The sequence below is a fragment of the Pelodiscus sinensis genome, chromosome 3 (assembly GCF_052426305.1).
Source record: "Pelodiscus sinensis isolate ZL-2025 chromosome 3, ASM5242630v1, whole genome shotgun sequence".
NCBI classification, from domain to species: domain Eukaryota; kingdom Metazoa; phylum Chordata; order Testudines; family Trionychidae; genus Pelodiscus; species Pelodiscus sinensis.
In genome coordinates this window covers 9,372,878-9,395,586 of record NC_143054.1, presented here as the reverse complement: position 1 = coordinate 9,395,586, position 22,709 = coordinate 9,372,878, and the positions used below count along the sequence as shown (strand labels likewise).

Genomic DNA, 22,709 nt, shown 5'->3' with positions numbered 1-22,709 from the left:
TGCGCCTGCTCCCCCCCGCCAAACGCTCCTGCCAGCCATCTGCCACTGCTCCCGCCGGCCGGCCTTGTGACAGTTTTGGCTGTAGGCCAAACCTTGTGATTTCAGCTCTCTGTGATGTCAGCTTCTCAGTGATTTCAGCTCTTGGCCCAGAGCACAGCTAAAAGATTCCAGCATCCACTGGAATCATATTTTCAAATAATAAAGACACACCTTATGAAGTCTCTTTTAGTTCTATCCTTACAAGGGTGGTGGGAGAGAAACAGGTCAAACTAGTCTTACCGCTGACGCCTGGAGGTCAAGCAGCCTACTGGTTCAGAGCTAAGCCCTTCCCCCCAGTTGACTTGGTTTGGAAGAGAAAGACTTGTCCATCCCAGATTCTTTACAATGACAGTGGCTCTACTTTGAACTGAGGTAAACACAGTCTGACTTTTTCTGATAGAAATGTAGCCGTGTTAGTCTGGTGTAGCTGAAACAAAAACCAGGACTATGTAGCACTTTAAAGACTAACAAGATGGTTTATTAGATGATGAGCTTTCATGGGCCAGACCCATTTCCTCAGATCAAATAGTGAAAGAAAATTGTCACAGCCATATATACCAAAGGATACAATTAAAAAAATGAACACATATGAAAAGGACAAATCAAATTTCAGAACAGAAGGGGGAGGTAAATGTCTGTGAGCTAATGATATTAGAGGTGATAATTGGGGAAGCTGTCTTTGTAATAGGTAAGATAATTAGCGTCTTTATTCAAACTTGAGTGTAAAGTGTCGAATTTAAGCAAGAATGACAGTTCAGAGGATTCGCTTTCAAGTGAAGTCTTAAATGGCCTTTTTCTGCATGCCCAATAACTGCAAGCATTGCTGGTCACATTTTACAATTAGGGTTAACACAATGTATGACTCCCCAACAGCCAAACTGGTTACAGAAGGCAAAATACCATTCTAACAATTGAATATCTAGCAGGTCTAAGCAACAGGGTGGACATAACCACACCCAGGATTCCTTTCCCATTCCAGCTGGCTATAATGGAAGCATTAATTCAGACCCTGCTTACCCTTAAGTATAATAATCAACATTGTGTAAAAAGGTACATGACCTGCAAATAGTTTGCTGCCGAGTCACTTCTGAAGGTGACTTGTTTCCTGAATTCCTTTGTGATCCATGGCCCCTGCAAAGCCCAATGGTGCTTGTAAATTCCTTTCCATCTCCTTCTGTCAATTTTTTGCCAACCTGAGGAGAATCAGTTGATACAGCCTGGAATCCTGTCCCCATGAACATCTATGAGAAGATTCCCATTGACTTCCAAAGAGCCAAATTTCAACCAACATAGTAACTTCCCTCAGGCGGTGAACTGTCAGCTGTGACAGTGAAATAGAAAATATGTCGTTGTTTTTAATCATGTCATATTTATTTAAGTTTTATTTAATTTCACTCTCATTTGAAAAATATAATTTTAACCTCTTTTATGGCCTTGGGTGCATGAAATTTAAAATCTCCCTAAAGAAATGTAAATCTTGTTTAAATACAGTAAACTTCCGATAATCCGGCACCGTTAGGACCCAGGGGGTGCTGGATTATCAGATATGCCGGACTAATGGAAGGGGGGGCTATGAGGGGTCTGGGATGGAGTGTGGGGGATGCTCCCCGCTGCGCTGCGGGACCAGCACCCCGGGCTTCCCGGAGTCAGCCTCTGGTCAGTTTCAGCAGCGGCTGAATCGAGGAAGCTGGGGGCAGAATAGCTCCAATTGTTTGGCTGCCCAGAGCACTTCCAGGTTCCAGATGGTGCCGGACCATCAGGAGTGCCGGACCATTGGGTGCCTGACCACTGGAGTTTTACTGTATTGTACAAAATAAATAAATCGATGCACACCTCTACAGCCAGTGCTTCCTGGGTACAGCTGTGTTCTGGCATTCCTCTCTGCACTTGGATCCCCATTTAAATGTAATATGAGGCATTTTGTCTTCAAGGGAATTTTAATAATGCAGTAAATGCTTTTTAGATGGCAAATAACACATTGTAACTATTTCACAGAATTTTTCCTGAAATTCGCTAGGAATATTTATGTTGCTTTAGAAATAATAATCATTATTATTAAAAAAATTGCATCATAAACTTAATACACATCCAATGTTTCAAAACAAAATTTTAACATTTCCACATTTCACAATGCCTGAGAAAAGGGCATTATCTTGTAAATGGTTTTAACTCATCATTCAAATAACTATGTTTACATTTGGACAAATTGAATGTGTGTACTACGGCAACTTACGTGTTGAAAGATGCAGGAAGGCGTGTCCTAGCTATTTTCAGAATGCTTAGTGGTTGCTGAAGATCACTAGAATGTTTATTCAGAGAGTTCATTGACTCAAGCGATTATGACGATTGTGGTTTTCTCTTTCTGGGTTTCACAGATGACTCTTTAAACAGGAGTTTAAAGGAGGACTTAATGGGGGCTTGGTGGAGATGTGAACAGTCCCTCCTCCTATCTCACTCAGCCCAATGTTTTAGCTTCAGGGATTGACACTTTGACCCAAACAGCCTCTTTCATACAGATTCTGAAGACTTGGTATCTTTTTTGCTACACAGGGTTGGACCAATGAGAAAAATGACCCTTGGTTCTAGTGAAGGTTTGAAATGTCCAGCTACAATTTAGACATTTTTCAGAGAGGTAGCCATGTGAGTCTGTTTCAGCAAAACAACCAGGAGTCTGGTAGCACTTTAATGACTAACAAATATATAGGGACATAAATGTTCTTGAGATACAACTCAGATGCTTGAAGTGAAAGAAAGACGGAGATGGGACTGTAACATCACTGCTAATTAAATCAGTGTGGACATGGGTGATGAGAAGGTAAGAGTATGTGAAGGGAAAATTGCTTATTGTAATAAAGGAGCTAATTGTTTCATTTTGTTCCCCTGGAAAATTCCATGGCCTTTGCACAAAATATTTTGTGACATCCCAGTTTGCATAAGACACGTTAGGCCACAGTGGTTTGTGCAAAATGTTTTGGGACATATAACAAATGGATCTCGAGGCTAATGCCTGGAGACAGGGGCTCCTCATTGCCATGGGTGCAGGGCCCACCTATTGGGTCTAAGCCCCTTGAAACAACTTAATGTCTGTGCTGGGAATGTGTCTAAAACCCCGAGAAAAGTTTTGAATTTTCTCTGCAGATGCTGTTAATCCTATGCCTATGGATGGTGGAAGCATTTGAAGGTCAACATATTGTTATTGAAACAAGAATAAATGTAAAAACAATTCCTGCTCCACATTTGATATCTGTCAACTTGACCTGTCCTCCCATGGCTCAACTACTGTATGTAACTAGAACTACTCTCCTCCACTATCAAACAGCTACTAACTGGGTAACCTAGACCACAGACAATATCTCTAATAAACAACAAATAGTCTGGTAGCACTTTATAGACTAACAAAACATGTAGCTTTTGTAGGCACAGCCCACTTCTTCAGATGACCAGAGTTTTGAATTTGGGATGTGCAGACCCAAAGTAAATAGGGGAGAAGGGAGACGGGGAAAGGGGAAAAAAGGAAGGGGCCTGAAACAAGGAACAGAGGGTATGAAAATATCAAAGGGAAAAACAAGTAGGCAGAACTCGTAATCTATAAGCACTTGAAGATTGGATATTTAAAAAGAAGCAGATAAGGATCAAAGAATAGCAATTCGATACGAAGGTAGTATCACAAGAATCTACACAGACAAAGAGCTACAAGCACCTACATTGAATGTTAGGCTGATAATGTCCCAACCATCCATAATCTCGATTGAGAAGATGATCAGTGGAGGAATTGGATTTGTGGATGAATTGTAATTCCAATGCCTCTCAGTGTATTTGGCTTGTAGAACTGGTTTGTGAGAAGACAGCCACCTGGAGATCTTTTAAAGAGTGATTTAGGTAGATTTAAGTGTTCTCCAACAGGTTTCTGTATGTTCCCTTTACGTATATCCGATTTGTGTCCATTGATTCTTTCCCATAGGGACTGTCCAGTTTGTCCAATATATATATACCAGTGGGGCATTGCTGGCATTTGATGGCATAGATCAAATTACTGGATGTGCAGTCAAATGAGCCTTTGATTTGGTAGCTTATGTTGTTGGCTCCAGTGATGAATTCTCTTATATAGATATGTGGGCAGAGTTGGCACTGTGGCTGATTGCAGGGCTGGGTTCCTGGATTCTTATGATGTGGTTGTGTAGCATGGTGACCGGAAATAATTCATTTCAGGTTGGAGGGTTGTCTGTAAGTGGGAATAGGCTTTTCCCCAAAGGCCTCTGAGAGTGAGTGATCATTTTCCAAGATGGGTTGCAGATTGTGTATAATGTATTGGAGGGGTTTGAGTGGTGGACTGTAGGTAATAACAAGGGGTATGTCTACACTACCACCCTAGTTCGAACTAGGGTGGTTAATGTAGGCAACCGGAGTTGCAAATGAAGCCCGGGATTTGAATTTCCCGCGCTTCATTTGCATATTGCCTATCTGTGGGATGGGAGCAAATCTGGTTGTATCTTAGGGCTTGGCTGTATACACTAGATTGAGAAATGAGTCTGGGATGGAAGCTGGAGGCATGAAGGCAAGTGTAGAGGTTGGTGGGTTTCTGGTATAGGGTGGTTGAAATATGTCCATTATTTAATTGATTGTAGTGTCGAGGAAATGGATTTCTCGTGTGGAATGGTCCAGACTGAGGTTGATGGTGGGGTGGAAGTTGTTGAAATCCTTGTGAACGAGTATTAAGTATTAAGCCTAGTTCGAACTAGCTAGTTCGAATTAAGGGGTGTGTAGCCACTTAGGGTGTGTCTAGACTACATGCCTCCATCGACGGAGGCATGAAGATTAGCCAGATCGGAAGAGGGAAATGAAGCCGCGATTAAAATAATCGCGGCTTCATTTAAATTTAAATGGCTGCCCCGATCTGCCGATCAGCTGTTTGTCGGCAGATCGGGGCAGTCTGGACGCGATGCGCCGACAAAGAAGCCTTTCTTGATCGACACAGGTATGCCTCGTGAAACCAGGTTTACCTGTGTCGATCAAGAAAGGCTTCTTTGTCGGCGCATCGCGTCCAGACTGCCCCGATCTGCCGACAAACAGCTGATCGGCAGATCGGGGCAGCCATTTAAATTTAAATGAAGCCGCGATTATTTTAATTGCGGCTTCATTTCCCTCTTCCGATCTGGCTAATCTGCATGCCTCCGTCGACGGAGGCATGTAGTCTAGACACACCCTTAGTTCGAACTAGTGGGAGGCTAGCCCTCCCCAGGTTTCCCTGGTGGCCACTCTGGCCAACACCAGGGAAACTCGTCTGCCCCCCTCCCGGCCCCGGACCCCTTAAAGGGGCACGGGCTGGCTACGGTGCCCGTGCCAGGTGCAAGCCTGCCAGCACCCAGCCAGCAGACCCTGCACCTGGCACGGATCGAGCCACCCACCCAATGCCCCCCAGCCCTCCCCCTCTTCCCGAGACCAGGCTGGCGGCTCCCGGTAGCTTGCCCGGGACCGCAAGAGGCGGGCACCCGCCTGGGCTAGTGCGGACATCGTGGACCTCGTCCACGATCTCCGCACTAGGCACAGGAAAGTGGCCGGCTTGGGCAGGAGAGCTGCCAGCCTGGCCACCCAGGAGCAGGTGTGCAAGAGAATCAAGGGGGTCCACTGAGACCCCGACTCTGAGCCCTGAGCTTACAATGGCCGTCCTGGGTCAGACCAAAGGTCCATCTAGCCCAGTAGCCTGTCTGCCGACAGCGGCCAACCCTAGGGACCCTGGAGGGGATGGACCGAAGACAGTGACCAAGCCATTTGTCTCGTGCCATCCCTCTCCAGCCTTCCACAAATCTTGGGCAGGGACACCACTCCTACCCCCTGGCTAATACCACTCCATGGACCCAAACTCTATGACTTGATCTCACTTCCCTTTAAACTCTGTTCCAGTTCTAGCCTTCACAGCCTCCTGCAGCAAGGAGTTCCACAGGTTGACTCTTTGCTTTGTGAAGAAGAACTTTCTGTTATTATTTTGAAGCCTGCTACCCATTCCTTTCCTTTGGTGTTCTCTAGTCCTTCTATTATGGGAACTAATGAAGAACTTTTCTGTATGCACCCTCTCCACCCAACTCCTGCTTTTAGAGACCTCTATTCTATCCCCCCTCAATCTCCTCTTTTCTAAGCTGAAAAGTCCCAGTCTCTTTAGCCTCTCTTCATATGGGACCTGTTCCAAACCCCTCATCATTGTAGTTGCCCTCCCCTCTCCCACCCTCTCTCTTCCCCTCTCCCACCTCCTTTTCCCAGTCTCCCCCAGTTTTGTTCAATAAAGAGAGATTCTATTTTTGAACACAATTGTCCTTTATTTTGTACATCAGGAAGAGGGGCTAGGGAAGGGTAAATGGAAGGAGGTGAGGGAGGAATGGGGCACGAGCCCCCGATGGGGAGGACTGGGCTGGCTCTGCGGGCTTCTGTGGGTGGAAGCTCTACTGCAGCCCCCCAATTGACCCCTCTCTCCAGATGGCAGCCTGCGGCAAGTGCAGCCGGGCTGATGGCCGAGTGGTGTGATGTGCCCAGTGTGGGTAGTCCGGGCACTCCAAGCCAGGACTGCTTTGCAAGCGGGGCACCCCTGAGAACTGTCTGTCTGGGGTGGGGGTCGGGACCCTTTAAGCACAGCCCTCGGCTAGCCTGAGACAGCATCTCTACGCTCTAAGTCCTCCTCTGATGCCCTGCCGGCACTGCTTCCGGCCATCCTTAAGCCCGGTTCAGGGTCCACTTAATGTGGACATGCTAGTTCGAATTAGCAAAACGCTAATTCGAACTAGTTTTTTAGTCTGGATCCGTTAGTTCGAATTAGCTTAGTTCGAATTGACTAATTCGAACTAAGTTAGTTCGAATTAATGTTGTAGTGTAGACATACCCTTAGGTGCCACAGGACTCCTCGCCGCTTTAACAAATATACTGTAACATAAATATTCGTGAGATACAACTCAGATGCTTGAAGTGAAAGAAAGACAAGGCAGGGACTGTAACATCACTGCTAATTAAATCAGGGTGGCTCATCTTCAACAGCAATGAGAAGGTAACAGTATGTGAAGGCAAAATTATTACTTGTAATAAGGGAGCAAATGGTTTCATTTTTTTCCCTGGAAAATTCCATGGCCTTTGTGCAACATATTTTGCGTCATCCCAATTTGCATAAGACACTTTTGACCACAGTGCTTTGTGCAAAACATTTTGGGATATATAACACATAGGATAATGCCTGGAAACGGGTGTGTAGGGGTTTTTGCCATAAGTGCAGGGTGCACTTATTGGCTCTTAACCCCTTGCAACAACTTAATGTCTATGCCGGGGATACATCCCAAGAATAGCTTTGTTTTATCATAGAATCATAGAACCATAGAACTGGAAGAGACCGCAGAAGGTCATCAAGTCCAGCCCCCTGCTCTAGGCAGGACCAATCCCAACTAAATCAACCCGGCCAGGGCTTTGTCAAGCCGAGACATAAACACCTCTAGGGATGGAGACTCCACTACTTCCCTAGGTAACCCATTCAAGTGCTTCACCACCCTCCCAGTGAAATAGTTTTTCCTAATATCCAACCTGGACCTCTCCCACCACAACTTGAGACCATTGCTCCTTGTTCTGCCATCTGTCACTACTGAGAACAGCCTCTCTCCATCCTCTTTGGAACCTCCCTTCAGGAAGCTGAAGGCTGCTATCAAATCCCCCCTCACTCTTCTCTTCTGCAGACTAAACAGAACCAAGTCCCTCAACCTCTCCTCATAAGTCATATGCTCCAGCCCCCTAATCATTTTGGTTGCCCTCCGCTGGACCCTCTCCAATGTGTCCTCATCCTTTTTGTAGTGGGGGCCCCAGAACTGGACACAATATTCCAGATGTGGCCTCACCAAAGCCGAATAAAGGGGAATAATGACATCTCTGGATCTGCTGGCAATGCTCCTCTTAATGCAACCTAATATGCCATTAGACTTCTTGGCTACAAGGGCACACTGTTGACTCATATCCAGCTTCTCACCCACTGTAACCCCAAGGTCCTTTTCTGCAAAACTACTACTTAACTGGTTGGTCCCCAGCTTGTAACTATGCTTGGGATTATACCGTCCCAAGTGTAGGACTCTGCACTTGTCCTTGTTGAACCTCATCAGATTTCTTGTGGCCCAATCCTCCAATTTATCTAAGTCACTCTGGACCCTATCTCTGCCCTTAAGCGTATCTACCTCTCCCCTCAGCTTAGTGTCATCCGCAAACTTGCTGAGGGTGCAATCCATCCCCTCATCCAGGTCATTAATAAAGATATTGAACAAAATCGGTCCTAGAACCGAACCTTGGGGCACTCCACTAGAAACCGACCGCCATCCTGACATCGAGCCGTTGATCACTACCCGCTGGGCCCAGCCTTCTAGCCATCTTTCTATCCATCTTACCGTCCATTTATCCAATCCACATTCCCTTAACTTGCTGGCAAGAATATTGTGGGAGACCGTATCAAAAGCCTTGCTAAAGTCAAGGTATATAACATCCACTGACTTTCCCATGTCCACCGAGCCAATTACCTCATCATAGAAGCTAATCAGATTGGTCAGGCACGACTTGCCCTTTGTGAATCCATGCTGACTATTCCTAATCATTTCCTCTCATCCAAGTGCCTCAAAATGGATTCCTTAAGGATCCCTTCCATGATTTTTCCAGGAACCGAGGTAAGACTGACCGGCCTATAGTTCCCTGGATCGTCCTTCTTCCCTTTTTTGAAGATGGGCACTACATTTGCCTTTTTCCAATCATTCAGGATTTCTCCCGATCTCCATGACTTTTCAAAGATAATAGCCAAAGGCTCGTCAATGACATTTGCCAACTCCTTCAGTACCCTCTGATGCATTAAGTCCGGACCCATGGATTTGTGTATGTTTAGAATTTCTAAATAGTTCCTAACTGTTCTTTACCCACCACGGGCTGTCCATCTTCATCCCATCTTGCGTCACTTAGTGCAGAAGTCCAGGAGCCGACCTTATCCGTGAATACAGAGGCAAAGAAAGCATTGAGTACTTCAGCTTTCCCCACATCATCTGTCACTAGGGGTACGTCTAGACTACAGGCTTTTGTCGACAGAAGTTTTGTCGACAGATACTGTCGACAAAACTTCTGTCGACAAAGAGCATCTACACTACATTCAGTTCTGTCGACAAAGCAAGCTGATTTGTCGACATGGTAGTGTAGACGCAAAGGACAGTTTACATGCAATAACACCTTTTGTCGACAGAAACTCTGTCGACAGAAGGCGTTATGCCTCGTAAAATGAGGTTTACCAGCGTCGACAAAACTGCTGAGTTCTGTCGACGTTATGTCGACAGAACTCAGCGGTAGTGTAGACGCAGGTATAGTTTTGTCGACAAAAGTCCACTTTTGTCGACTAAACTCTGTAGTCTAGACACACCCTAGGTTACCTCCTTCATCCATTAGGGGCCGCACACCCTCTCTGATCACTTACTTCTTGTTAACATGCCTGTAGAAACCTTTCTTGTTGTCCTTCACATCCTTAGCCAGTCGCAATTCCATTTGCGCTTTCGCCTTCCTGATAACCCCCCAGCATTCTCGAGCTATACATTTAAACTCCTCCCTGGTCATTTGTCCAAGTTTCCACTTTTTGTAAGCTTCCTTTTTGTGCTTAAGTTCACCAAGGTTTTCCCCTGTAAGCCAATCCGGTCTCCTACCATATTTGCCTCTCTTGCTACGCGTCGGGATGGTTTCTTTCTGTGCCTTCAATAAGGCTTCTTTAAAATACTGCCAGCTGTCACGGACTCCTTTCCCCTTCATGTTAGCATCCCAGGTGATTCTTCCCATCAGATCTCTAAGGGAGTCAAAATCTGCTTTTTTGAAGTCCAAGGTGTGTATTTTACTACTCTCTTTTCTTCCTTTGGTCAGGATCCTGAAATCTACCATCTCATGATCACTGCTTCCCAGGTTGTCACCCACCTCCACTTCCCCTAATAGTTCCTCCCTGTTTGTGAGCAGAAGGTCAAGCTGTGCACGGCCCCTGGTCGGATCCTTCAGCACTTGTGTCAAGAAGTTATCCCCAACATTCTCCAAAAACTTCCTGGATTGCCTGTGTACTGCTGTATTGGTTTCCCAACAGATGTCAGGGTGATTAAAGTCCCCCACAAGAACCAGGGCCTGCGATCTGGAAGCTTCGCTCAGTTGTCCAAAGAAAGCCTCATCTACCTCTTCCACCTCATTAGGTGGCCTGTAGCAGACACCAACCACAACATCACTGCTGTTGTTTGCTCCTTTAAACTTAACCCATAGACTCTCAACAAGTTTTTCTCCCTCTTTATACTGGAGTTCAGAGCAATCGTAGTGCTCTCTTACATATAGTGCAACTCCTCCTCCTTTTCTCCCCTGCCTGTTCTTCCTGAACAGTCTATACCCTTCCATGACAGTGCTCCAGTCATGAGAGTCATCCCACCAAGTCTCTGTTATCCCAATTAAATCATATTTCTTGGACTGGGGCAGGGCCTCCAGTTCTTCCTGTCTGTTGCCCAGGCTTCTCGCATTAGTGTACAAACACTTCAGGCAACTAGTTGATTGCCCTATCTTCTCCATTCAAATTTATATTTGCAGGTATTAATGGCTCACTTGATTGTAACAAAAATCCAAGTAGAATAAGCATTTGGGAACAGGCATTTGGGGAAACAATAAACACAAAATGGGCTAAACAACTCGGATATACACGGGGGCATGAATGGACTTTGGCATGGTGGGGGCACAGCATGGTATTATCTCTCCACCAAACTCACTAACCCAGCAGAAGTACCCACTCATTCCAGTCACACTGTGCCTAAAGATTCTGCAATATTTCCACCTGGAATTATTGAGGATTTTATTACACTAACATGGAATATTAATATTTCCTGTATGCATCCCAATTGTAATAGATGGGCTAATCCTATGCTCAACACCTGGATTCTCAAAGGGCAAAGTAGGATCTAGAAGCAGTCCTAGAAGATACCCAACTGGGAACTAGATTAGTAAATTTAATAGCCCTGAAAACAGTGCAAAACAGTGAAAAACAAATTGGTGAAATTGAGGCAGCTAAATCATCAAGTCATGAAATGGGACAGTGCTGGATTTCATTCCTCCCATATTAACAACCTCCATGTCACCCTTCCGCCTCTATACAAGGTGGTAGGAATATTTGAATTGCTCCTGCAAACCTTGAGAGGTTTGACTACCAAGAAAGGCGTGCCCATAGCTTGTGTTAGTATGCAAACCTTTGCAATTAACCAATTTTTTTTAAAAAGGCAGGTGTCCATTATAATTAGACACCATTACAAGCAGTTGTGTAAGCTGGCAGCAGATATAAAGTAAGTAGCAAGGGAATATTTATACAATATATCTGCAGGGTTTTTTCCCACACCTAGGGCATTATTAAGCATTTTAACCCATTCAACTGTACTGTTATGTATACATAGTGGAGGTGAGTCTGAACAGCCCTCCCTTGACCAGAACAACAATGTTTACATTGTTAGGCCTTGTCCTGGCCTTGTCCAATGTACAGATCTCTAAGAAAGCAAACCCAAGGTCTGTTTCAAGTCTGATTCCTGTAAGCACGCAGACAAGGCGGGGGAAGCTGTGAGAGGCAGAAATACTTTGCACAATCATGCAGAGACTACATGGTCCTGCGAAACTTTGTCAAGAAGACCAGAAACAACCTGGTACTGATACATCCCATTTTTGATAAGCGAAAAATTCCAAATACAGCCATAAACCTGTTAATTAAGCACTTAGTTTTGCAACATCCTAAGTAGAAGGATGTACCTCAAATATTGGCATAATAGGTATCTTACACAATATGAAGTTGATTGGTAGATATTATTACAACCACCAAGACTCACTTTGCTATAAAATGGATTTAGTAAGAAGAGCTGATCGGAGGGTGGGAGCAGAATTCACCCACTGTTCCTGCTCATTGTAACTAGATGTAATAGACCATTCACTTCAATAATGTCAGTGCGTGGCGTTCCGAGGCATGGGAATCAAAGGGACCATGACCTCCAGCCTGTACTGTAGGGAGCATACGGGTGAAGTGTAAGTGAACTAGGTTTAATTATGGTGTTATAATAATCTTCTCTTAATTGCTTTTGCATTGCTTTGCACTCTAATTGCTTTAGAATTCACAGTATTTAAGGTTAAAATTGTATGTTAATTAATTAAATTAACTGCTTAAAGCTTCCTGTACTTAAGTAAGTGGTTAAATCTCCCTAGAGTGTCCTAGTTTCACTTGGATCTAAAAACTGAAACACACGACAATACGTATACCAAAGTTAATGCTTGTATGGTTGGCTCTGTGTCTCTATACCTGATGTGTGGTGTCTCATGTGGCACATATTCAAGAGCAGTTACATTGGTACACTCCTGACAAAGTGCTCTATCGCCACAGATTCAACATGGTAGAGAGGGAGAGTGTAGGGGAGCCTCCAAACAGGGTCATAACCAAAACAACATAATCTGCTTTATCCAAAGTACTTATCTCTAACAAAGCAAAACCCAGGCCTCTCTCAAATCTGGTACATGTGTGCAAAGCTGGGGCGTTGAGGGGCTGGAATGTTTGTGACGGAATGGAACGTTTGGGCACAATCATGCATATCCAGCATAGCACAGTGTGATCATGCCAAGAAAACTGGGAGTAAACTAGTACATCTTATTTCTGATAAGCAAAAAGCAGAGACAGCCATAAAAAATTGTAACCAAGAACATAGTTTTGCAACATCCTGAATAGAAGATGTTATTAGGTATCTTACATGCAATGTCATTAATTGGTAGATATTATTAGAACGACCATGTCATGCTTTGCTATAAAATGGGCTTAGTAAGAACTGATGGGCCCACAGGTCCTGCTCATTGTAACTAAAAGTAAAAGTCCCTTCACACCACTGCAGGATACAGCATCCCAAAACGTGAGAGACAAAGGGACCACGTGAGAGACAAAGGGACCACGAACCTCCTGCCTGCTACTGTAGGCGGAAGACGGACAAACTGTAAGTGAATGAGGCTGAAATATGGTCTTCTTCCTTTTCTTCTTCTTCTTCTCTTCCTTGCTTTTCTATTGTTTTGTATTGCAATAATTGTTTTTAAAACTTATACTATTTAAGGCTGAACTTATGTAGTAATTGTTTTCAAGGCTTCTAAAACCTAAAGGACTATATTAACGGCTTGAAGGCTTGTAATAAATGAGGAAGTGGTTAAGTCTCTCTGGAGTGTCCTGGTGTCCCTAGGATCTAAAATAAATTGAACCACACGACAGCAAGGGACCCTAGCATCCACCTTCGTGTTGGGGTCTTCTCATGTCTCAACCCTTCAATCCTTTATCTTTTATCTTGTCACAGCCTCAACTAGGCAGAGGCTGTATTCAGGCCCACTGATGGGGGAGCACAAGAGGCAGTTGCAGAAGGGCCTGGCATTTGAAAGGAATCCACAGTTCCCAGCTGCTACCACTGCTGCAGTAAAAGCAGCGGTAGCCGGGACCTCTGGACTCCTTTGAAATGCTGTGGCAGCGCTGTCCACACAGAACTTCTTTCTGCTTCCCTCTCCTCTCTGCCTCCCTCCTTCTCCTGCCTCCTGCCTGCTCTCCTGTCACCCCCGTCCTTTCTCTTCCTGACCATTCTTCTCTCGGTCTTCACCTTAACCCTTTTTTCATCTTTCTCGCCTGTTGGCTCACTCCATGCCCCTTCTTTTCTCTCCTCCCCTCCTTCTCCCTCATTCATCCCCCTTTCCTTGCTGTCCTCATCCCTAATTCCTGAATTCCTTCTCCATGTAAGGTCCTACAGCCTTAATGTTAGTTAGTTAGCAGATGTAGGGGTTATAGTGGTCCACAAGTTGAATATGAGTCAGCAGTGTGATACTATTGCAAAGAAAGCAAACATGATTCTGGGAAGCATTAACAGGTGTGTTATGAGCAAGACACGAGAAGTCATTCTTCCGCTCTACTCTGCGCTGGTTAGGCCTCAGTTGGAGTATTGTGTCCTGTTCTGGGCACCGCATTTCAAGAAAGATGTGGAGAAATTGGAGAGGGTCCAGAGAAGAACAACAAGAATGATTAAAGGTCTAGAGAACATGACCTATGAGGGAAGGCTGAAGGAATTGGGTCTATTTAGTTTAGAAAAGAGAAGATTGTGGGGGAACATGATAGCATTTTTTCAGGTATCTAAAAGGGTGTCATAAGGAAGAGGGAGAAAACTTGTTCATCTTGGCCTCTGAGGATAGAACAAGAAGCAATGGGCTTAAACTGCAGCAAGGGAGGTTTAGGTTGGACATTAGGAAAAAGTTCCTAACTGTCAGGGCAGTCAGACACTGAAATAAATTGCCCAGGGAGGTTGTAGAATCTCCATCTCTGTAGATTTTTAAGAGTAGGTTAGATAAATGTCTATCAGGGATGGTCTAGACAGTATTTGGTCCTGCCATGAGGGCAGGGGACTGGACTCGATGACCTCTCGAGGTCCTTCCAGTCCTAGTATTCTATTCTAATTCTGGGCACATTTAAGGGAAATACAATTGACAAATCCCAACCCAGAGTGAGTGGCACATTACAAAATCCATAGTGTTGCCCAGTGGAACCAATTAAAAGCCACCCACTGACCTTATCGGCTTTAGGCAAGGGCCCTGTTGCAGAAGGAGCTCCAGGAACCAGAGCAAGCTGGAGAGAGGTGTGGCAGCCTGGTGTGCCTGCTCTCTATCCATTGTACCAATATCCTATGTGTGTTTGTGCATTCAAACCCAGAGGGGGAAGCTGGTGAATGAGGGAGGGCGGGTGAAAGGGGAGCCAAGAGAGCTACTGACACTCAGGAAGAGGTGGAGGAAAACCAGAGTGTACCAAGACTGATCCGTTACTGCACCGAACATGGGAAAGTGAATGGTCTCCACATATACTGTGAACCATTTGTGGATACATCCCATTCCCAGTATTCAGAGGAGAGAGAATGAGAAGTGATTGCTCTTTTGCTGGAGGCAAGAAAACTAAATAAAATTTTGCAGATTTCCAACATGACTTTTTATTGATGAAATAAATCAATAGTCAGAAATGGAAGAAGATGACGGGAGAAATTTTAAGTGTCCCGAAACACATAAAAATATTCATTAAATATTGTACAAAACAAACAAGCAGATGCACACACTTATTGTCAAAGCTTCCCAGGTAGAGCTGTGGTTGTCAATTTCTTTCACCAACTAAACTTTGATTTAAATGCAAATGGAGGCATTGCATAGGCTTCAGAGGACCGCCAATCATGCAGTTGATGTTTGCTAGGTGGAAATATATATTTTGCAACTACTTATGGAAAGGAATTTTTTAACTGTCTTTTCCTGATATTCTCCAGCAAGGTTTATGGAGCTGGATGAACAATAATCGTTATTATTAACCAATTGCAGCACTGTAACTTGGGATCTTTTCACAGCAGTGACATTGAGTTCCCAGCCAACCTTCAGCCATGAAGATTCTGTTTCTTCTCTTTGCTGTCTTCCTCCTGGTGCCAGAAAGCTCCGCTGGTAAGAGCATAATGAAATGAAGGGACTATACAGAGAAACGTTTGTCAGTATGCTCTAAGATTTTACAACGTTGTATCATACTTTCCCAACTTCTTTTTTAAATTGCAGCATGGATTTTAGCAGGGACTTGAACTGACTTTTTTCTCTGTGCAGGATTCGACCGTTTTTTCCAGGGGTACCGTGACTGTCGGAAGTCGGGGGGTTACTGTTTCCGTGAATGTTTTGAACCATATTTATTGATTGGAAAGTGCAATAATGTAAAGGAGTGCTGTAAATTGAGGAATGTAAGTTCCAGATCCCACACGTGATACTGTACATCATATTTACTTAAATATCTAATTTAGTGTGGGGTTATTAATCACCCGAGTACATTATTTGTTGTGGTTGTCATGTTAAGTATGAGATTCTGCTTCCTTTATTGGAGAGTTAGAGGTACAGGGAGGGGAGACCCATGTTCAGAAGTCAGGCACATTTACTTCGGGACCCAGGTGGGCAGACAGCTCATGTTTTTCAATACTACTGACTATGTTCATTAAAACTCTGTAGCAGCCTGTTACAGACTGGAAAGTGAATCCCTTGCTCTGGCATTAGCCAAGGGTATCCACACTCACCATTCAGTGACGGGAAAATGCAGTGTTCTCTTGTTCTTGTTTTAATGGGTATAAACCTAGAGCATGAAAGTTTCTTTCTTTTTTGTAGAGCAGAAAGTGAGCGATGGCAGTGAAGATTGTCAATGGAAGATTTCTGGGAATCTGGCAGTCAATGCCTGGCTTCTAAAGTCTTTGGACGCTTTTCTTCTGGGCTCCAAAGAACCTTGCAAACCTTCAAATGCACATGGGAGCCCCTGTGTCACTTCTACTAGATTCTTCTTCAACTTCTAATAAAAGTAGCTCGCTGTAGTGCAGCATCAGAAACGTGTGTGTGAGAGAGTGTTTTGACAGATACTTTTGGATCATGTTGCTATTTATTTTCCATAAAAATCATTTTTTTAAACTGTATATAAATGAAATAAAAGTCTATCTTTATTGGTAACTGCAGCTGGGGGTGTTCCTAGAGCAGGATACGTGCGTATTTATGAGTTTCCCTAAGGTCCTGTGGATAAATCTTTGCTTCTTCCTTTATCCTTTTATGAAGCCCTTAGTTTGTGCTGTGTTCAGAGGAGCTGGGTTCAGTCACAATGTGGATGCGCAGTATTGACAACCCATGGCAGTGCTCAAGAGCAGGTTTTTCCTCTCTCCGCTCGCCTCGCCTCCCAAACCTCCCCCACATGAAGGCCCCTTTCTTTTACATGATCTTCCAGACAGGGCCGTGTGCCATCAAATCAGGTTCCAGAGCAGGAACCGGAATGGCAGCACAAATCGCAAATGCCTCAGGCAAACATCCAGTGTTGGCCACATCCTTGAGGGCATGGGGCTGGTGGTGAAGAGGTCTAGTAGTCAATAATGTCATTTGAATGCATGAATACGCCAGAGTCCTTGGAATGATTTAGGCCTGGACCTTTAAAATATATGCAATTACACAGGCTGCTTCTGATTTTCATAGAAGGGTTACACTATAGGAGCAGTTTCTAGCTAAGCTGACCCCATACCCTTTATCTTTTTCCCAATGTTATCTCCTTTGTGTCAAGAAGCTTATGAGAGAGATAGGGTAAATAAAAGTCTTACTTAATTTGGCAGTACAAGGTATATAGCTTTAATGGGAAATGTGAGGTAAAATGTAAGGCTGTCAATAAAAGTTTAAAAAACTATATACAAATTTGAAAGCTCTAAAAAGATGATTCTTCAAACAAGGGTGTGTAATTTAAGGTTTTTACTGTCAGGGAGAGATGAACTCAAAGCGTGTTGCAAACAACTCCTAAATGCTATCTATTTACCGTAAGTTATAATTGTGAACATGTAATATATACTCATGTTTAACTAATATTTCATAAAGGGAAAAAGACCCTTGATTTATATTGCAGAAGGTAATATGTTACGAAGCCAATGAAAAGCAAAAGTCTCTAAAACAAGTCCAGTTATCTACCATATATTTTAGAGAGTTTGTACAATCTCTGTCCATGTGTCTCTCCGTCCATGTGTCCATTTCTTCAAGAATTCCTCCTAAGCATTATGGCTGTGTCTACACTGGCGCGATCTTGCACAAAAGTGGCCACTCTTGCGTAAAAACTTGCTGTCTGTCTACACTGGCCGCATGTTCTTGCGCAAGTAAACTGACGTTTTAATGTATGAAATCTGGGCTTCTTGCACCAGAACTCTGATGATCCTGCTCAGGAATAAGCCCTTTTGCGCAACTGTTCTTGCGCAAGTAGCCAGTGTAGACAGGTAACATGAATTTCTTGTGCAAGAAAGCCCTATGGTTAAAAATGGCCATCAGAGCTTTCTTGCGCAAGAGAGCGTCTACACTGGCATGGATGCTCTTGTGCAAAAGTCCATCTCTTGTGCAAAAGCACATGCCAGTGTAGATGCTCTCTTGTGGAAGAGTTTTTGCAGAAGAACTCTTCCGCAAAAGTTCTTTTTGTGAGAACATGCCAGTGTAGACATAGCCTATGAGTGAGGACCATCAAATTTAGCTTCACCGCCATCTTGTCATATCTCAACGCATGGTCAGGTTTTGATTGTGTCAGGACACAGAGGGTACGTCTAAACTACATGACTCCATCGATGGAGCCATGTAGATTTGTTTGTTCGGCAAAGGGAAATGAAGCCACGATTTAAATAATCGCGGCTTCATTTAAATTTACATGGCTAACGTGTTGAGCCGACAACAGCTGATCTGCTGTTTGTCAGCTCAGCGCGCTAGTCTGGACGCTCCGCTGCCGACATGAAAGCCCTTTATCGACCTCCCCGGTAAACCTCATCCTATGAGGCATAACAGGGAGGTCGATAAAGGGCTTTCAGGTCGGCGCGGAAGCATCCAGACTAGTGCGCTGAGCCGACAAACAGCTGATCAGCTGTTTGTCGGCTCAGCGCAGCAGCCATGTAAATTTAAATGAAGCCACGATTATTTAAATCATGGCTTCATTTCCCTTTGCCAATCAGCCTAATCTACATGGCTCCATTGATGAAGCCATGTAGTTTAGACACACCCTGGGATGTATGTGGAATGTGATTGTTTCACATCAAACAGAAAGGGAGGAGTTTGATAGTGGGGAGAGATATACTCATGAATGACCACCAGGGGCCTCAAGCAGCCCAACCCTGGGAAGCAGTCACTGGCTAGGAGCATATCCCCTGCCTCACCAAGCTGCCCCTAGAGAGTGGCTGCCAATCAAGCCATGAAGCTCCCAGGCTGGCCCCAGGGGAAAAACAGCAAGCAGGCGAAGTAGCCCCCATGATCCCAGGCCAGACGCAGGCCTGGGTAAGTTTTCTAACATGTCATAAAGTCTGACTAAGGCCAGATAAGCTGCTTGTAGACAATTGCATGGAGACATTTTTATTTACGAGGGGCACCTATTGTAAGAAGGGCCCATTGATCTCTGATTATGTCTAATGATTAGCAGGGGAATGGGGAGCACCATCAGAAGAAGACCATAATTGCACAGAAACACTAACTGTGCCCTGGTAATTAGCGGACAGTCCTGCTTTGCCAAAGCAACTTCTGTCAGGTGACGAAGGGAGCAAGAAAGGTGGAGTCAACATCCAGTGGTTCCTCCGAAAAATACAGAAGAGAATTGGCTCGAGATGCCACTCACTAGTGTAAGAAAAATGAACCACACCCTGAGCACCTCTACGGAGCAATACATCCCTACTGGCAAAAATTGCATCTGTCTATAATAGGAGTCTTTCATTAAAGAAGAAAACATGATATTTATATAGCAAAATGCTGCAATGTCAGCACTAGGAAGTAATCAAGCAGCTCTGAGTGGACACCTGACTCCTGTGGCTCTTACCTCCTTTCCTTCCCTTTTTCTTTCCTGCACCCTCTTCTCTGCCTCCCTCCCGCCTCTCCTTTCTCTCCCTAAACACTTCCCTTTTCAGTCTTCATCGTTACCCCTTCTTTTTTCTTTTTTTTCTTTCTTTCTTCCTCATTCGCCAGTCCAGATTATGTAAAACACATAGTTTGTGCAAAATATCTTGGGACATATAACGAAAATGTACTGGTTTAACTCTGGTCAACAACATTCTTCATCAGGCAACTTCCCCTTGCCCTTCCTCTGTTGCATTCTTTGACCAACTTGACATGACTTTGTTTCTTTCCCCTGTGGCTGTTTCAGTCTCATAGAGGCCAATTTTGAAGTCAGGATAGATACTTTCTGTAACATTTTTTAGAATCAGAGAAATGGAGGGTTAAAAGAAAACACAACGAGCCCTGGTTTGAGTGGAGATTTGAAATGTCTAACCACGGCTGGAACTTAGGAATGCTCACAATTTTGTCTCTGTGAAATTCCATCATCCTAGTTTGCATAAGACATATTAAGCCACAGTGGTTGCTGCAAAATTCTTGGGACATGTGATGAATAGGAGGAGTGCTGGCCAACATCCAGTGACTAAGGGGTTAAACTCAGGGGATGTGTCTAGACTACATGGCTCCTTCAATGGAGCCATGTAAAGTTGTTTACCCAACATAGTCAATGAAGCGGGGATTTAAATAATCCCCGCTTCATTGAAATAAAAATGGCTGCTGCACTGTGCCGACAATCAGCTGATCCGGCATAGCGTGGTAGTCTAGACGTGGATTGATTGACAAGGGAAGTCTTTGTTGACAGCTCCTGTAAACCTGTAAACCCCCACCACCTGTGCCAGCATCCTGCCACCCAGCAGCACCCTCTCCCTGGCTCCAGATCCTACTAGCACCCTGTCTCCTGCCCGCACCAGCACTGTTGGGACCACATTAGTGAGGCTTGGGGGGGGGGGGGTTGCATCTCACTTGTGTGGCCATCTGGGGGGTCCAGCAGAGGGCTGTCAGGATCCAGGAGGCCCTGCAGGAGAGCGTCCACCCCGAGGAGCCCTCAGAGCCACCCCGGTCCTCCCGACCGGGGGCTCGTGCCCCATTCTTCCCTCATGTCCTTCCACTTATCCCTCCTAACCCCCTTCCTGATGTCAAACAAAAGACACGTGTGTTCAAAAATAGAAACTGGGTTTATTGAATAAAACTGGCAAATGAGTGTCCTGAGCCCATCATACTCAGAGCCTCCTTGCCCTGAGCCCCTCACATATCCAACCCAAACTCCTGCACCCTCACATCCACAAGCCTGTGACTTGCTCGGCACCCCAACCTTCCACCTGAGCCCAACACTCCCCAGCTTTGAGCACCCTCCCTGAGCCAGCATCCCCATCTCCTGCATCCAAATTCCCTCCCAGAGCTTGCACTTCTCACCCCTTCCCACACCCAAATCCCTCATTCCCACCCCAGAGCCCGCACCTCCTGTCTCAACCCAGCAAGTGATGGAGAGGAGGGGAACAGAGAGGATGGGGCCTCAAAGGAGTGGGGGTCTTGGGGAACGAATGTGATTTTCATTAGTGGGTTCATATCGGTGATGACAAGTGGTGTTCTATTGTTGGTTTTCTTGGGTCTGTCTTGAAGTAGATGGTTTCTGGGTATTTGTCTAGCTCTAATTTGTTTTTTTATTTCTCCGGATGGGTAATTGAGGTTTATAAATGTTGGTAGAGATTTATCAATTACCCACCCGGAGAAATAAAAGTGGACCTGGCTCACAAAAGCTCATCACCTAATAAACCATCTTGTTAGTCTTTAAAGTGCTACATAGTCCTGGTTTTTTTTTCAGCTACACCAGACTAACACGGCTACATCTCTGTTACTACTCTGTGTATAAAGTCTGTCAGAATCCTAGCCATGGAAGGATGAAAGGGGCTTCAGTGGGTGATCAAGCCCAGCTTCCTGCTCTGAGACATGACCAAGTAAACCTGAAAGAAGCCTAGCAGCTGTTTTCCAAAACTGTTCTTAAAGCCTCGTCTCATTCCCACTATTCAGAGAAGAGAGAATGGGAAACCACTGGCCTGTGGTTGCAGGCAGGAAAACCAAAGGAAATTTTGCATGTTTCCAGAATCACTTTTTATTTGGTGACAATGAATGGTCAGAAATAGGAGTAAAGAGGTAGAAGAAGGGGGGAGGGTGTATTCTAGGGTGTGCCTAGACTACATGGATGGAGCCATGTAAAATAGTTTACTCAGCATAGTCAAAGAAGCAGAGATTTAAATAATCCCTGCTTTATTAAAATAAAAATGGCCGCCACACTGTGCCGATGATCAGCTGATCCAACACAGCGTGGTAGTCTAGATGCGGTACGGTCGACAAGAGAAGCCTTTGTCAACCACTCTGGTATGCCTCGTGAAACCATTTTTATTTTAATGGTTTGACTATGCTGAGTAAACTACTTTACATGGCTCCGTCGATGGACCCACGGGCTACGTCTAGACTGGCATGATTTTCCGCAAATGCTTATTAAAAGCATTTGCGGAAAAGAGCATCTAGATTGACACAGACGCTTTTCCGCAAAAGCACTTTTTGTGCAAAAGCATCCGTGCCAATCTAGATGCGGTTTTGCACAAGAAAGCCACGATCGCCATTTTCACAATCAGGGCTTTTTTGCGCAAAACAATAATGAGTTGTCTACACTGGGCCTCTTGCGCAAAAGCATTTGCACAAGAAGGCTTTTGCCCGAATGGGAGCAGCATAGCATTTCCACAAGAACACTGACAATCTTACATGAGATCGTCAGTGTTCTTGCGGAAATTCAAGCAGCCAGTTTAGACAGCTGGCAAGTTTTTCCGCAAAAGCACCTGCCAGTAGTCTAGACACACCCATAAATATGTTTGTGAAGCTCTAAAAGGGTTCCATGAATCCCACAAGAAAGTTTCGGGTGTCCAAGCCTCCATAGCACCCTTAGACATTTTCAGAAATATACCTGGCCACAACGGAAACCCAGTCACTTCCAGGTAGCTTCTTCCAAGTAGAATTAAACAAATCCGGAAGTGTAGCTGGTCAAATGCAAGTACCAGTGTCCTCCACATATTTGATGCATCAAAATTATATGTCTCCATCTTAGATGCCTACTGTTAAAGCTCATGCTTGGTATGCAGCGTGTGGGAGGAGAGAAAAAAATACAGGGTTTACGCATTTTACTAAAGGTAAAATTCCTTAGTTTGAATATATAGGGAAAATAACTCCAGACCCATATCTTTCTGACACACCTTGAGGGA

At 44.6% G+C, this 22,709-nt stretch overlaps 1 long non-coding RNA gene across 1 annotated transcript; it reads left to right on the top strand.

The window, feature by feature from the left end:
- The first annotated feature begins 12,908 nt into the window (after positions 1-12,908).
- LOC112546499 (uncharacterized) lies at positions 12,909-16,517 on the top strand. The gene is made up of 4 exons (XR_016349035.1): positions 12,909-13,046; positions 15,459-15,549; positions 15,703-15,833; positions 16,249-16,517. It is a non-coding gene; the product is annotated as an uncharacterized LOC112546499 (long non-coding RNA).
- The last annotated feature ends 6,192 nt before the right edge of the window (positions 16,518-22,709 follow it).